This window comes from Geospiza fortis, unplaced genomic scaffold (assembly GCF_000277835.1).
Source record: "Geospiza fortis unplaced genomic scaffold, GeoFor_1.0 scaffold40, whole genome shotgun sequence".
Taxonomy (NCBI): domain Eukaryota; kingdom Metazoa; phylum Chordata; class Aves; order Passeriformes; family Thraupidae; genus Geospiza; species Geospiza fortis.
The window spans coordinates 9,024,902-9,040,328 of NW_005054297.1; the positions used below are offsets into that span (position 1 = coordinate 9,024,902).

General features: G+C 40.1%; 1 protein-coding gene across 1 annotated transcript in view; it reads left to right on the plus strand.

Moving 5' to 3' along the window:
- Window positions 1–15,427, plus strand: part of TBC1D1 (TBC1 domain family member 1) — a 94,261-nt gene that overhangs the window by 29,518 nt on the left and 49,316 nt on the right. The window lies entirely within an intron of this gene.

Sequence of the window (15,427 nt, forward strand, 5' to 3'; positions counted from 1 at the left end):
GGAGCCCCTAGGATGTCACCATTGTTCAGCTGGGTGGCCAAGGTAGGCGGCGCGGCGCCCGCCGCCCTCCGCGCTCGGGAAGTAAAGTCCAGCCTTAGGGCTTGCAGATGTTCGCGTGTAATTTCCAGGCAAGTCCGTCACCCCGGGAAGAGAGCGGAGCCCTGCTGTATTGTTCAGCCAGGGAAAAGGAGCAGCACTCAAAGTAAAGTCAACCTGCTGTCAGACATAGCTTGGGTTTAGGGGCTAAAAGCGAAGCTGCAGGTCTGGCCGACTCGTTCTACGTTGCTGCGGATCTGCAAAAGGGGAGAGCTGAAATTAAAACTGCTCGGAAGGCCAGATTTTAGTGCTTTTTGAAGTCTAACGCTACTTTTGCTCTCTGGGGAATGTGTAACAGCGCTCCCACTGTTTGTTTTGGAGTCTTTTTTTTCCATGGTTTTTGTCATGCTCTGAATTTATGAAGAACAATAAGTTGGATTTTAGTGGGACACTTACATGTTTTACTATGACAATGCATATGTCGTGCTGCCTTCTTCATCTGTAGGATTTTCCACTGTAACTGAAATTACATATGAATGCAAAGCGGTAAAGATGGTTAAAGATGTCTAGAATATAGTTTTGAGCTGATGTTTAAAAAAATTCAAAAGTAACCGTCATTATGAATTTAAAATGAGCTGCAAATGATGTTCTGTCTCAAGGCACAGTTCAACATGTAGAAGTGTTTCACACAGTGTGTGGAACAGCTGTACGGCAGTCAAGAATTGTAGGTTCCTGGAATAAATTAGCTGGGGGAAAAAAACATATATCTTGAAATTCAACAGACACTGTAGGCTGCTAGGCAAACAACATAAACCTGATTCTTCCTTCTCTGTTATCAGGTGTAAATGGTCAGTTGCTTAATTACTCTGCGTCCCTGTTCCTGAATATTTAACAGGTGAAATTCCTACCCTCAGAAGATACTAAGAGGGAAGTGCTTGGTCTGTGACTGTTGCCTTTGTTCAGATTCTCAGATAGAAGGATTTGCTCTATTCTGTTTTGAAAATAGACTGCTGAGTTTTGGACACACCCTGAAAAATGGAAATGTATCCTTCTGTCTTTCCACTTGCCTTTTTTCCTCGGAGTGAAGACCTGTTGGGTGGAGCACGCGTAGTGACCTCTCCTGTCACTCCTCAGGCTCTGTCTCCTGCGTTACCCAAGACCCGGTTCCCGTGCAGTCTGCAGGAGAGATACCGGCTGATGCCCGTCCCGGCTCTTTTAATGTGCCGGTCTCCTGTACAGGTGGCTGCTGTCAAGGATGGGTGATGCCATTGAGTACGTACTTCAAGGATGCCCCCCAAGGCATGGCTCATTTCCTTCCCTCCTTGTTCACTTGGCAGCTGGGCAAGGCAGCTGGTCCGAGGAGGTCACAACTTGTAGCACACGGAGCTCACTGTGTTTTTAGAGAAACAAGCTCTTGCACAAATGCACTTCAGAGTGCTTTTAGGAGTACTTTCTGTGCTTTCAAAACTAATTATTTCAATGCTGGTTCTTCAGAACTACTTAGTTTTATTCTTTTGATGGCCATTGATTGTCAGCACTAATTTGGGAGGGAAAGCAAGGCAGTGTACTGCCTTGATAGAAATATAAAATGAGGCTCATTAATAGACAAAACTTTCCTGCCTGCCAAAATCTGATCGGTTAAAATGTAGGAGCTATTGCTGTGGGCTTTCAACACAAATGCAAGCCTTTCCAGTATTTATGAGATGGTGGCCCATTCCAGAACAGGGAAGGACTGTAGGAGGAGAAAACTGCCCCCCTCGAAGGAAAGCTGTCCCCTTGCATCTCTTACTTAAAAATTAGTGACCCCCCACTTAAGCAAGGTAAGTGTTTAGTCTCACCAGGCAAGTCACCAGGCCTGCAGATACTTACATGTGAAGCAATTTACACCCATGTGCTATGAAATTGATTTCCCTGGTGTTTGTATAAACATTACCTTTTAATATATATTGTTTACACATTTTTACATGCAGTTTCACCCAGCTTGTCTCTTACCTACACACAGGCTCCTCAGGGCTGAGTTTTGCAGTGCTGCCAGGCTCAGCCATGGGGTCCATTCTGGGCTGGAGGATAAAGCCCCACTTGAGTCATAGGTGGATTGATGTTGCCCCCATTGGCCATATGGATGCTGGCTGAACCCCTATATGATGGTTCTGTGGGTAATGAATTCTAAAGAACTGACTTGTTTTACTCTCATACAATTATTTAAATAAAAAAGAATAGTTATACCTGTTTTTCCTGCATGGTTTGATACAAAGTTAGACAACTGACTTAAAGGAAACCTTTGACTAAGCACCTGAAAGCAGAGTCTCTTGGAAGTGTAAACTATGTTTGCACGGCTCTGAGTAGAAAATACAGTTTTGTGCTTTGGTAGATACACAAAGACTGTTCATATTCAGTTTAGATCACTGAAGTAACTGTTACTAAAAGTAATCATTGTGGGCTTGAAAAATGTCACAAAAAACACATGCAGAGTTTTAGTGGCAAACTGACACATTATTAATTCATTAGTAGGGGGTAATAATACAGTGACAAGTGTTAGAAATAATTTTATTTCTGTTCCTATAATATTTAATACAGCTTTAGTAAAAAAAAAGAGATTTGTCTTAGTTCTTTACAAATTGCTTAATTTTATAATGCAAGTTTCTATTCAGAAGCAGCTTTACAGAATTAGAGAACTGATTGCTGAAGAAATTGAAACAGTTCTTAGTGCAAGAAACTATAGAGAATTTTGAGTAAATGTGTCCTCAGATTCTCAGCTAGCTATGAAATTTATACAGTTTGTCTGTCTAGTTACAAAAAGAAGGTACTGTATATAATTTAATAGCTCTGTTCAATTTATTTTGTCTGAAGGATTATAAATCAACAAGGAACCAGTAAAGAAAATAACTAAGATAAAATGCAAAGCAAAGTTACACAATTTAATTCAAGGTTTCTTCTATAATTATTAAGAGAGGCTCCCTCCTGAGGGGAGCTGCAAGTGAGTGTAGTGCTGAAGCTTGAGGAACCTCCACTTATTGCCACCAACACTGGAAGAAAAGGATGGGTTTACAGTGTAGCTGTCCCCAGCTGATTGGCTAATCTTGGACCTTGAGTTGAGAAAGCCAATTGTTTGGATTCCTTCTCCTATGAAAATCAGATTTTAGGGTGTATTCACAGTAGATGCTCTGAAATTCCCAACAGCAAAACAAGAAGTAAGTTTTCGTTTGGTTTGGGTTTTTTTCAAGGATTTCTGAGTCAGAAGGGCCTATGAGCATTCCGCAGTTTGGGAAGCTCTCAAGCCATCAGCAAAGAAAATTTCTGTCCTATTCAGTGCAGCAAGATGTGGTTACTTGGCTTGTGCCATGAAACATTACTGAAGAAGTAATCATAATGATATTGGAAACACCACTTATATTTCTTGTAATCCTAATACAGCTTTTTATTTTGTGTTAGAATTGATCTTGCTGCTGTTTTGCCAGCATTCCTACTATTCCTATTCTTTGTATAACAGAGTGCCTAGTAGACCTCTGGAGGAGCTTGCATGGGAGTAACGATATACTTCTTTGTTTAGGTCAGAAGCTACACAAGAAATTAATTTGCCTTCTGCAAAGGAATGAAGAGGAATGAGGGACTAAAAATCATGATGGCCATGAAATCTCCTCCTGCTTTTTTTTTTTTTGTCCTTTTTAAGGGTGTTTTGAAAGGATGGTTTTGGCTTTTTTTGCTGGTCTGTTCTAGGGTATGTCACATTCATTTATGAGGATGTTTTGCTCAGTTTTAACTGACATGCCTCTTTCTTTTATTCCCCACAGCTTCCAGCGAAGTTGAGCACCTTTGGTCATCTTTAATCCCTCAGTGAATGATTTACATTTTAGCCAAACAAATCAAGTTTTGGTGTCTTTAGGAGCCCTCATAACCAGCCATTTTAAAACAGTCTAGAGCCAAAAAACTTACACATTTGTTAAACCTGTCTTACTTTTAAGCTCATCTTACTTATGATAAATTATTTGGATAGGTGAGTAAGTGGTGGTGGTATTCTATGGGTGCAGCTCTTAGTTTTGCTAGTGCATTTATCCCTGATAGCCCTAATCGTAAAGGAATTTGAATACTTGCATACTGTATCAAGAATCAAGTAGTTAATAGAGAGCTAGTGCCAGGGAAGAATTGGGAATTGCTGAGGAGGGAAGGCTCAAAAGCCACAGTTTTGCTTGTGGAAGAATCTCCTTGAAGCCATTGATGCTGTGGGCAGGGCTGAAAGGACAGACCCTCACTTGTCTCCCAGGCTGGATGCCAGCAGTGTAGCAAAGAGAAAGTGCAGTTTTCTGCCAGAGCTGTGTTTTGGTGCCCAAGCTTGCACAATGCCCTTGTCAGGGAACACTACGTTTCTGCTCAGTGTGATTCTGCAGGTCAGTTTCTGTTGGGGTAAAATGTTGTTGCCAATTGACAGCTTTCAGATAAATGCTGATTATCACCAAACGCCGAGAGTTGAAATGCACTGCTCTCTGTATGCCAGTCACTCCTGCTTGCCCCTGCGGGGGCCCGGCTGATGACTGAGGAATATGCGCTCAGCATCGGAAATGAAGTCAGCCCTGTGGTGAAACCCCTCACTTACTCAGCACTTAAGTTCTCTTTGGAGCTATTTGCTTTTATTGTTCATCCTTGCATTTCTTTTTCTCCATGCCAGGCTCGAATTGCACCTGCTCTGTTTAGGTGTTCCCCATTTGATGGGAGAGAGCTGGAATATGGTCGCTCACATGGCTTTTGTGTGGCTGCACAGGTGTAGCAGGGCAGGGTCCTCTGCATTTGTCAGCTACATTAGGGGTGCTTAGTAAGGAGCAGAGCTTTCCACAGAGAAATTCCTGGCCATGTAGATTGCAGTTTAGCAAGGTTTTTCTCTTGAATCATTTATGCCTTTCTGAATTAATTTCTCATGAGTATCTTCTTTCAGGTTCATGTTGACCTTCAGATTTAACAAGCCAAGCCTGACAAGGTAGCTGAGCTTGCTCTTTTGTACAGGTTCTGTCCTCTGCAATTCAAAACAGAACTTTTAGCCTCTAGTCAAACACCGTTTGTTTTTCTTTGCTGACGGGCACTCTGGAAGTTGGTGCTAGCTGTCTTCATGTGGTTAACATGTTCTGAGCCAACCAGTAGCAAAACTACTAGTAAATCCTGCCGGATTAGGGAAAACCCCAGGTTGTATCAAAGATAGATAATACAACTAAGGGTTTGTTTGGATTTTTTTCCATATATATATTTGTCTGCAGCACTGCAGTTTAACTTTATTTGCCTTACATTTGATGATTTTAAATACTGTTTCACATCATAGTCTTTTTTTGAAAGACTACTGTAATAAAGCAGTCTTTTATGTGTACTAGAGGTGTTCATGAGAACACCAAAGCAGCAGTTCCATTCTGGGTCCCATAAATAGAAATATCCTTAGGGAAAAGTCAGGTAAAGAACCTCTTTACAGTTTGCAACTTCCCACCATCCTGCATGTAGCAGCTGCAGCATTTCTGAGAAACCTGTGCTTTAAGGGATTGTTAGAATTTTTTTACTGGGCCATCTAATAAAAGCTTTAAATACTTTTAAGAAGTCTTCTGAACAATTTTATTTTAAATTTGAAGGAGCTGAGGTTGTGTATGGTGTACAGAGGTTGACTAATGACTTAACAAGAAACTCCTCAATAGAATTATTCAATTAGTAGCATTACAGCTTGGCTTTTTTTTTTTTTTTATTAGAAGTCTTTACAGCTCTGCTGTTCAAGCTGAAGAACTTATGGATGGCAATGACTCAGAGGAAAAACATTCTCAGTCTCTGTTTTGGTAGTATTTTACATATCAGTTAAGATACACAAAATATGTCAAGAGATGCTTACTAATTTGTATAGGGAGGTGAGGCAGCAGAGCTGGGAAAAGCAGACAGAACTCAGCAGAAGCTGAGGCAGGGGAATTACTTCAGCTACTGTGTATTGGTTTTATCACTGAGTTAACTCTACTGAATTGTATCTGAATTGTTTTCAGTTATTCTTGCTTTTAAATCAAGTTAGAATAACAAATCATGAGATGCATTAATGCATAAATATAGAATTTTAATAGGAGTGTTTTCACAGAATCGCAGAATAAGCTGAGTTGGAAGGGACCCACTAGGATGAAGCCCAACTTCCTGGCCCTGCACAAGACACCCCCAAGAATCACACCATGTGCATCGTCCAAACACTTCCTGAACTCTGTCAGGCTTTGTTCTGTGACCACTTCCCTGAAGAGCCTGTTCCAGTGCCCAACCACCCTCTGGGCTTTTTTTAATATCCAACCTCAACTTCCCTGACACAACTGCAGGCCGTTCCTTCACATCCTGTCACTGGTCATCATAAAGAAGAGATCGGTATTTGCCCCTCCTCTTCCCTTCATGAGGAAGTTGTACACTGCAATGAGGTCTCCCCTCAGTCTCCTTTTCTTGAGGCTGGATCAACCGAGTGCCCTCGGCCACTCCTCATACGGCTTCCCCTCAAGGCCCTTCATCATCCTCATCGCTCTCCTTTGGGCGTGTTCTAACAGCTTTATACCGCTGTTACACTGTGGCACCCAAAACTGCCCCTAGCATTCAAGGTGTGGCTGCCTCAGCCCAGAGCAGGACAATCCCCTCCCTTGCCTGGCTGGTGATGCTGTGCCTGATGCCCCCCAGGACAGGGTTGGCCCTCCTGGCTCCCAGGGCACTGCTGACTCATGTTCAACTTGTCATGGACCAGGACCCTCAAGTTCCTTTCCATGGCACTGCTGTCCAGCATCTCATTCCCCAGTCTGTCTGTACATCCAGGTTTGCCCCATTCCAGGTGCAGAATCTGTCACTTTCCCTTGTTAAACTTCTAGATTTGATGATTGCCCAGTCTGCTAGTTTATTGAAGTTCCTCTGCTGGGCCTCTCCACCTTTGAGAGAGTCATAGCTCCTCCCAATTTTCTATCATCTGCAAACTTGCTTAGTATCCATTTTTTAAAGTAAAATCTTTCTGAAAAGCATGGTTTTCTTGCTGAGAAGCAGCAGGGAGGTTCAGGTACATTTTCAGTAGACCTGTTTCAGTGGACTAGCGCATAACAACAGGTTTCTGCTGCCTCTTTTCCCCTGTGCTTTCAAGTTCCCAGAAGGCCAGGCCAGAATTCCTGGATCAGCTGGCCAGGTGCACAAAAGCTGCAGTTCTTAGCCTGGATGAAATCCTCTGTAGGTTGCATCTGTGTCAGTCAGTGCCATACAGCAACATGTTGTTCAGGGGGGGCTGCTGGTGCTGAGCATAGGTTCTGTACCTCACTCTGGGAAGTGACTTTGACTTTGAATTGGCCCTAATTTGGTGCTCTGAACCAAATGCCTGTTTGCAGTGAAATGTATCACAAAATGAAGGTTTAGTTCTGTGTAAATGGGTGACAGTTCTGGTGTTTTGAGACATCCCCATAATGTAGGCTGTCACACAAGAAGTGGAATGGGAGAATCCACTGTCAAACACATTCCTGGTTCAAAATAAAATAGTTAAGTAATCACACCATATTATGCTTGAGAGTCCAATTAGAGAAGCTGGACAAACAGCATACATGTGGCTTTGGCTGTGTGGACACACTGTGGCATAGTGGATGGCCCTGATGGAGGGAGTAGGGGCCCATCAGGGAATTTTTGTTTTATTGGGATATTGACCTTTTGGCTAGTGGAAATATCTGGCCTGAAGAGGTCATCTGGAATTTCTGTGCCCTAGACTTCTGTCTGTTACTAACTGAAGAGCTGTGAAGAGACTATAAAAACGTTTGTTGCCTTCCATTCTCAGGGCACTGCGTATGTAAGCACACATGTTGATGGTCACATTTTAAAAGCAAACCAAACATTTTTCTGGAATATCTGGAAGCTTCTTTCCAACTCAAAAAGTTGTTAGCTTTGGGCATGTGAATGTTTCTCTTTATATCTTTGGTGCACCATCACTGTAATCAAAAACATGGGTTTTTTTTTCCAGGGAAAACCTTTGATATGCAGCTACCAAACAGGATTTTCAGGTGCAGATATTCTGTGAAATTGCAGGTTTGGGGAAAACAGGCGGCTTATGCATAGTTGCACAGGCACACCCCCTGCTACTGAAAATGGCAAAGCTGAGCTAAGCTAAACAGCTTCTTTCTTTTTCAATGAACCATTTTGGGGAATTTATGTGTTTATTTCAAGAAGCTATATAGCCAAATATCTTACTTTTACCAGATCTTAACAGTTGCCTCACTATATTTACTGAACTATTGGTCTGCTGCTGTAGTAGCAATGAGGTGAGCTCGCTGAAGCCGTTGTCATGGAAATGTGGATGGTTGGCACTAAATGTTTCATGCTGGTTTTGTTTCTGTGGAGCTTTTTATAGCTTCTAATCTCCTCAAATGGAAAAGAAAATTTGTAGAAGTGCTTTGGAGTTTTAGACAATTATGTACAAGGGACCTGTCTTTAAAACTGTTGTTACTTACCCAGAACCTGAACCAGTAATATGTTTTGGAATTTCAGATTTGGTTATGTCCCATTGGAATATAACCTACAGAGTTTATCATTCTGTGAAAGCAACATTTCTGCTTGACATACAGTCATTGAGGGCTGACCATTTTAGATTAAAGCATATGTTTTGTATGCAAACAGTTCATGCAGCTGATGTCATTTTGTTTATGAAATGTGGAATCATATAAAAATTATTTATTGTAGTTTGTTATAATTCTGTCAGCATTTTTTTCTTCTGTTTTTTTTCTGTGTCAGCAGAGAAGGATGAAAACTGGTGAACTAACTGCTCTTTTAAGTGAAAGTCAGAGTAGTTTTCATGGGACGTTTAGTCATTACTCTCCCATCCTGCTCTCCTGGGAGTTGACCTGAGACAGCTGAAATCTGTTACTATATGACAAAGCAGCAAATGTGCTCATCCACAAGCAAATCAGAATTTTGTACCAATCAGGCAGAATGCTAGGAAAAGCTGATCAGCTTCTTCGCTCCAGTTCCCCTGGGGCCTTTGTAAGTTTAATTTTCAAGTAAGATTCTTCCAATTAAAAACATCATCTGTCCCTGTGCCGCCCACCAGCAGCCCTAGGAGGGCGGGCTGTGTGGCTGGCTGTTTCCTTTGGAAGTCTGTCAACTCTGTTGTCAGAGTAAGAGATGATGTTTTACTCTGCTGCAGATAAAACTTACACATCATGCCAACCAAAAGCATTCATAGGTTGAATTCCCCTCACTACCTTCCTTTGTGAAAACATCAAAATAAATGTTGAGGGATGGGAGATTTTGACACACATTTGGGTCAGCTGTCAAAAAGGTTGTATCAGAAATAACCTTAGTTGTAGTGAGGATACACATAGAGTTTTCTTCCTTTCTTGATTGGAGTTGGATATTGATAAGAAGGACAGAAGAATTTCAGGCTTTTTTTAATTTGTAAAGAAATTGTATTCACTTCTGTCTGTTTTGCTAACCCCTATTTTGCCAGTTGTACCAATTTTGATAACTGCTAGAAGCCCAGGAACAAAGGAGACCAGGAGAAAGCCTGTATGCTATTGTACAAATGAAATTTAATCTGATTAATAATTTATTTAAAAAAAGTTACTACCTAATTTCCTTTTTTAAGTCCTGATACTGCCTTTCAGTTATAAAAGACAAATTCTCTGCCCTGCCTCAAAAAAATCAAAACAGAAAAGAATTCTTATACTGAAAGCTTTGAAATGCCATTGCTGTATTTTTCCATTTATAGCTATTTAAGAATAGGCTTCCTTCTCTTTCCCACCCCATAGCCTCCAGCAAAGTCTCAAACCTGTCTCAACCCTGTGAAGGGAGCTGCTTGCAGTTCCATCTTGCACCTCTCCTAAAAAAAGGATTTCATCTCTGTTGGTAATGAATGAGCACAGATATTTCTAGGTATTGCTTTACAACAGGTATTGCCTCGTTGTTCAGTACTCACCTTGTAAAATGTGAGCCAGGAACTCTGTAGGTATGACCAGCAACTAGACCAGACTAGAAATGCCGTTTTCATTTGTGAAATTGTGTGAAAAGAAACCTTTGAAACAAAATATGGAGAAAATACTTCTGAAGATGTTAATGCCTTTTTTGAAATGTCTTTTCATTTATTTCACAGTTGTTCCATATAAGTTTGTGGTACTGAATGGAGGAGCTGATAAAACTGTGCAGGATGAAAATAAATGGTTTTTATTGTAAGGACAGAAGGGACTGGGCAAATATGAATTAGTGAACACCATGTAATAAGCGCACCAGGTGTATGGCAGAGTATACCTGTATTCTTCCCAAAAGCACACCTTGTAGGAACAACCCCTTCCGAACCAGTCAGGTGCTGTTGCATTTGGAGGTATTCTAAACACACACTGGGACTTTGCCAACTGCAGTTTGCTTTTGGGTCATGCATTTTCATGGGATCCGAAAATAAGAAGGACATGGACGTTTATTTATGGAGAGTAGCCAGCTTTTTTTGTATTTCAGGATTGAAATAATGTATGTCTTAAAAGCATATGTAAGAAGCCCTTTGTGTCAGCGGCATGATGCGTCTCTCCTGGGGAGAAAGCACCATCACAAAACAGAGCAGTCCAACTTCAATAGAGTACTGAGTACTCTTAAGTTCTATTTCTGAGCTTGTTTACAATACACCATCAACAGATTCTGCAAATACTGGTTTGGTTTTTTGTTGGTTTTTTTTTTTCAAAAGGAAAGAAAACCTTTTTGTGCTTCTTAAAATTACATGGAGTGCTCTCAAACTCACATGATTTTGCAAAAAGCGTACTCTTTTTTGTCTGGCTGAGGAATCATGAGGAATGTTCTCAAGCTGAGATTTGTGTGTAATATTAAAAGGAATGTGATACTGTGAAAGTGGCATACAGTACTCATGACATCAGTCTGTAGTACTTAACAATATTGTGGAGCTAGCAATTGATCTGTGTGGAAAGTCTAGTCCTCTTTATAGTTCTTCATGATAATGTGTTAACTGTAAAGAGAGTATGTGTTGGTTACATGGAGCTCCATTCTTCAGCTTACTGTGCTTACTGTGTCAGTCATCTCACACAATGCTAGTGGCATTCATCCACTCATCCAGGTCAAAAAGAACTAAATTTAAACAGAGAACTCTCTTCTGCCCCACACAGAATATCCTCTGAATTTTAGTGCAGATTCATCAGCTTTTTAAAGCATCCCTGCAAAATTTGAGTCTTAGCTTCATCACCCTCACTTATCCCTTTCTCTGTATAATGCCTATTCAAACCTTACTATGGAAACCATGCCCACAAGTAAACGTGTATGACTGTTCTTCCTTTCATGGGCCCATGTTGACACTCAGCTGTTGAACTCTCCCTTATTAAGGCTGAAACAACACCTTTGTCTTGCTTTTTGTAGGTTTCACAACCCTTCCTAAGCAACACACCTGCACTGTGGTTAGTCCTGCTGGCTGTTACCCTGGCTACCCCTCCCAGCCCTCTGGTTGTGCTCCAACTTGTTCTCCTTTTCAAAGGACATTCATGAGTTCCCTGGTTAAGTGAGACACCCAGTGCATCTTATGTACTATAGAGAGAATTGTGCTAGACCAACTTGTGTGGCTGCTGAAGCTGCTAAGAGTGGAGCAGTTTATAGCTGTTTTATGTGCAGTGAGGATACAGCAGCAAAATTTTGGTTCATATGTGTTGAGAAATGAAGTCATGGAGTAAGGGTGACTTGTCTCTCTGTGCACCTGCCAATCTGAAATACTTAGGGAGCTGTTGGTAAGAATGTCGTTTTAGTTCTACCCCTGGTGCATTTGCTATGCACAGAAGAATTTATAGGAGCTTGCAAGGACAGTCATCAGCCAGGGACTGGAAGAGCTGTGAACTCTGTTGTTCCCTGAATTAAATCTGGGTTTGAAAGTGGTTTTGTGGGAGGAATAAAAATCAAATAAAATCTGTTTATTGAGAGTCAGTGGGTAAAAATGTTTTAAAACTAGAATTGAAGTTAATGACTGGAGAAAGTCAGGGAGGTGTAGGAGACTGTAGACCAGTCTCTAAGCAAGATAACAGAAGAAGAAAAAGCTCTGTGAAGACACTTGAGATAAGACCTGAATATAAAAAGCCTTTCACTGAAATAGAAATGCACTGCAAATTTTATAACTCTTTTTTACCTTGAATTTCTGCTAATGTCAGAGAGTAAGAAAATTTTGTCTTGGTATTCCTATGTAGCTGTATGTGACCCCCAGCATCTCATCAAAGTTTGAAGTTGTATCTAACTTGGAAGTTTGCCTTGCTTTATGTGGGACACTGCACGATCAGAGGTCACTTCCAAATTAAGTAATTCTGTGATTTTGGAAGGAGAAATTGTGCAGTATCTCAATTTAAAAGAAGAAGAGTATCTGTAAACTATATTAATTAAAATGTTTTTTGTTTAAAAATGCCAAACTTTAAATCCTATGAGTGGAGAAAAGTGTTTGAGAAGTCAGTTGACTACTACCATGGGTTAAGGAGTGATAAGGACAGGAAATGCTGATCTGCATTGATTTCTGGACAGTTATTTTGCCACCAGTGTGCTGAAAGCAGACCAGCTGCTTTTTATTACATATCAAATTACTGAAATAAAAACTTTTATGCAGTCTTTTTAAAAATGCAAGTAAATACCGTGCCTTTATATGTGTTTTATATGTTAAAAAATTATTTTTAATTTCTTCATTCTACTACTTTTACAAATATTCCATTGTAAATAACTTACAGATGACAGAAATATTGCTATCTGTCCCGATACAAATAGATAGCTTCTCCCATAAATAGGTGTGTACACTATCTTTTCTGTAGTAATACTCTCTACTAAAATCAAGATGGAAAGATACTAAGAGCAAACAGTATTAGATTTCTTGACATATTTTATTGAGCCTGCTCTATTGATCAGGAAAGGAAAGCAAGTAAAAGCACTTAAAAATAATTCTGATGTCCTCTCTTGCTTGAGTAAGCTAGCAAAATTAAATCAAAACATCTACTTGTTTCAAGAGTTTTGTGAAAGATTTTCAAGGCTTTGTTCTAGCTGGGGTGGTGTGAGACCTTCTGAGGTTCAGCCTAAGAATCTGACCCTAATGTTTTTCAGTCTCCAGCAATTTCTGGAGTCTGTTGCATAAGACCAGTTCCTGTCAGCACAGGTCTGGCTTAGGTTAAACAAAACCCGCTATGTCCTTGAAATCGTTAAGCCAGTGCTTGATCCTTATGCAGAGGCTGGTAGGTATAAACAGGTGGATTTGTACTGCAGGTGTAAACATTCCATAGCATCTAGAATAATAAATTATCCCTCTTTTTTCTCATAGTCCTCCTAGCTGATGTGTTAGCAGTTCTTTTTCTGTGGCACATTTTGGTTTTTTAGCTACTATGTATAAAAGAAACTAATCTTTTTTTTTAGTCTCATCTTACTTACCAAAAGTCAGCTGTTGCATTCAGCTGTTACTGGGCTCTTTCCATTAAAATAGTTTCTAACTCTTTCTTACATCTACTGACAGGATAAAGACCTTGACATTTTACATGCTTGTATGTAAACTTTCAGGGTGACTACTAGTTTCAAGGGGTAAAAACGCAACTGCAATTTATGTGAGGGGGAAGAGCTATTCTTTGTTCTTCAGATGCAGCAAACCCGTGCATGCTTAAAAATTACTGCCTTTTGTCATTATTTGGTGCATGGCATAGAAGCTGTAGCTATTTGTCTTGTAACTGAGTAACATGCACTAGGAAGTCCTAGGTGTTGGTTTGTGTTTTGCTTGAATAGCCACAAGCCAAGTAACAAGAATACTCAGCATTTCAGTTCCCTGCTTTGTCTCTGCAAAGTAAACATTTTCATTATAGCAGAAATAATGTGGTCTGCTTTAAAAAAACCCACAAGTCCAGTGTTATTTTTAATGGTTATAGATACATGATCTTTTTCTGTATCTAATTCAGACATTCTAAACACAAAACCTTTTTCCTAGTACATTTCATTTGTGTTTTCTGTTCAGCTGGCTTGTTTGGCCTAAAGTGATAAGAGGGTAATACTGTGTTTGGTAAAGGTTCATTGTTGCTTACACTGATGTTCTGTACATAGTTTTGTGGGCTTGGGGAAATAGTTTTAGGTCAGCAGCAGTGTTTTTTTCTGACTACAGAAATAATCTTTATCCACTAACTATATATTTGTATTAATAAACAAGTCGGAAAACACTTAAAAATAGAAGTAGGCTAGAAAAGAGGATTTCCATGGCAGGAAGAAATCCTAACTGTGTGCAACAGTCTTTTCCCACTGTCTTAGCAAGTTCAGATTAGAAGGCACAATTACCGATAGATGTGTATAAAAGCAGTTGGTATCTAAATCCCCAGGGTGACATAGGGTGGCCCCTCAGGAGGTCATCTAGTTCAGCCCCCTGCTCAAAGCAGGGTCACCTAGAGCAGGCTGCTCAGCCCATGTCCAGTCAACAAGGATGGAGACTCTGCAGTCGCTCTGGGCAACCGATGCCAGCTTGTAATTAAGTTACCTTTGTAATTAAACAAAAAAGATAAATATCTTTTGTATATGATATGTCTTGCGTAAACATATTGTGTATCTAATTCTTGTGTTCAGAAAGAGCCCACAACATTTAAAAGACTCCAGGCAACATTAACTTAATTCAGGAGCAATTTCATCCTTGCTGCTTTTTGATATAAATTGAAGAGCCATAAAACCTGATTCTGTTTACATCCTAATTAATTTTTGGTGGTTTGCAAGAGATGTGGTTACTGATCACCCAGTGGCATGCTGCTTAATCTGGAAATGTTCCATCTGTGCTTAATAAACATTTGCCAAGATAAAGCCTACATCTTTATTCTAATAACCTGAAATAATTATATTTATTTTTAACTACTGTTTACTTCATGTTTATTTACTAAGCATCCAGGCCTGTTCACTTGGAGAGCCAGTGTGAGAAGATACAGAGGGCAAGTGGATTGTTCATTTTCCATACTTGCATAAAAAGTCTGGAGTGGAACAGATAGATAAAAAGAGCACAAATCTTGATCATGCAAAGAGCAGTTCCAGGGCAATAAGTGTTTTGGATTTGTTTTTTCATTCATCATGGATCTTGTCTTTACTAATAAAAATAGGTAAATGTTTAATATACATAACCATCACAGGAAAGTGAGGTGATGATCTGCTGCTTCTGCTGCTTCTACATCAATTGCCTAATCATAAGTAATAAAATTTTATTAGCAGGCTGAAATTTTTTTTTAGGTCTGGAAGTGAGAACAGAAGAGTCTGTGTTTTTTAGTAAGTGTAGCACGGAAGCCAGCTGTTACTTATCAATGACATGATTCAAGCCCTAGCATGTGTGAAAATAAATAAATAAATACTCCCCTTGATTTTTCATCAAGGGGCCTACTTGGTCTCCTCAGACACAAATTTTATTAACTACTGCAAAGTCCTTCTGTGGGAT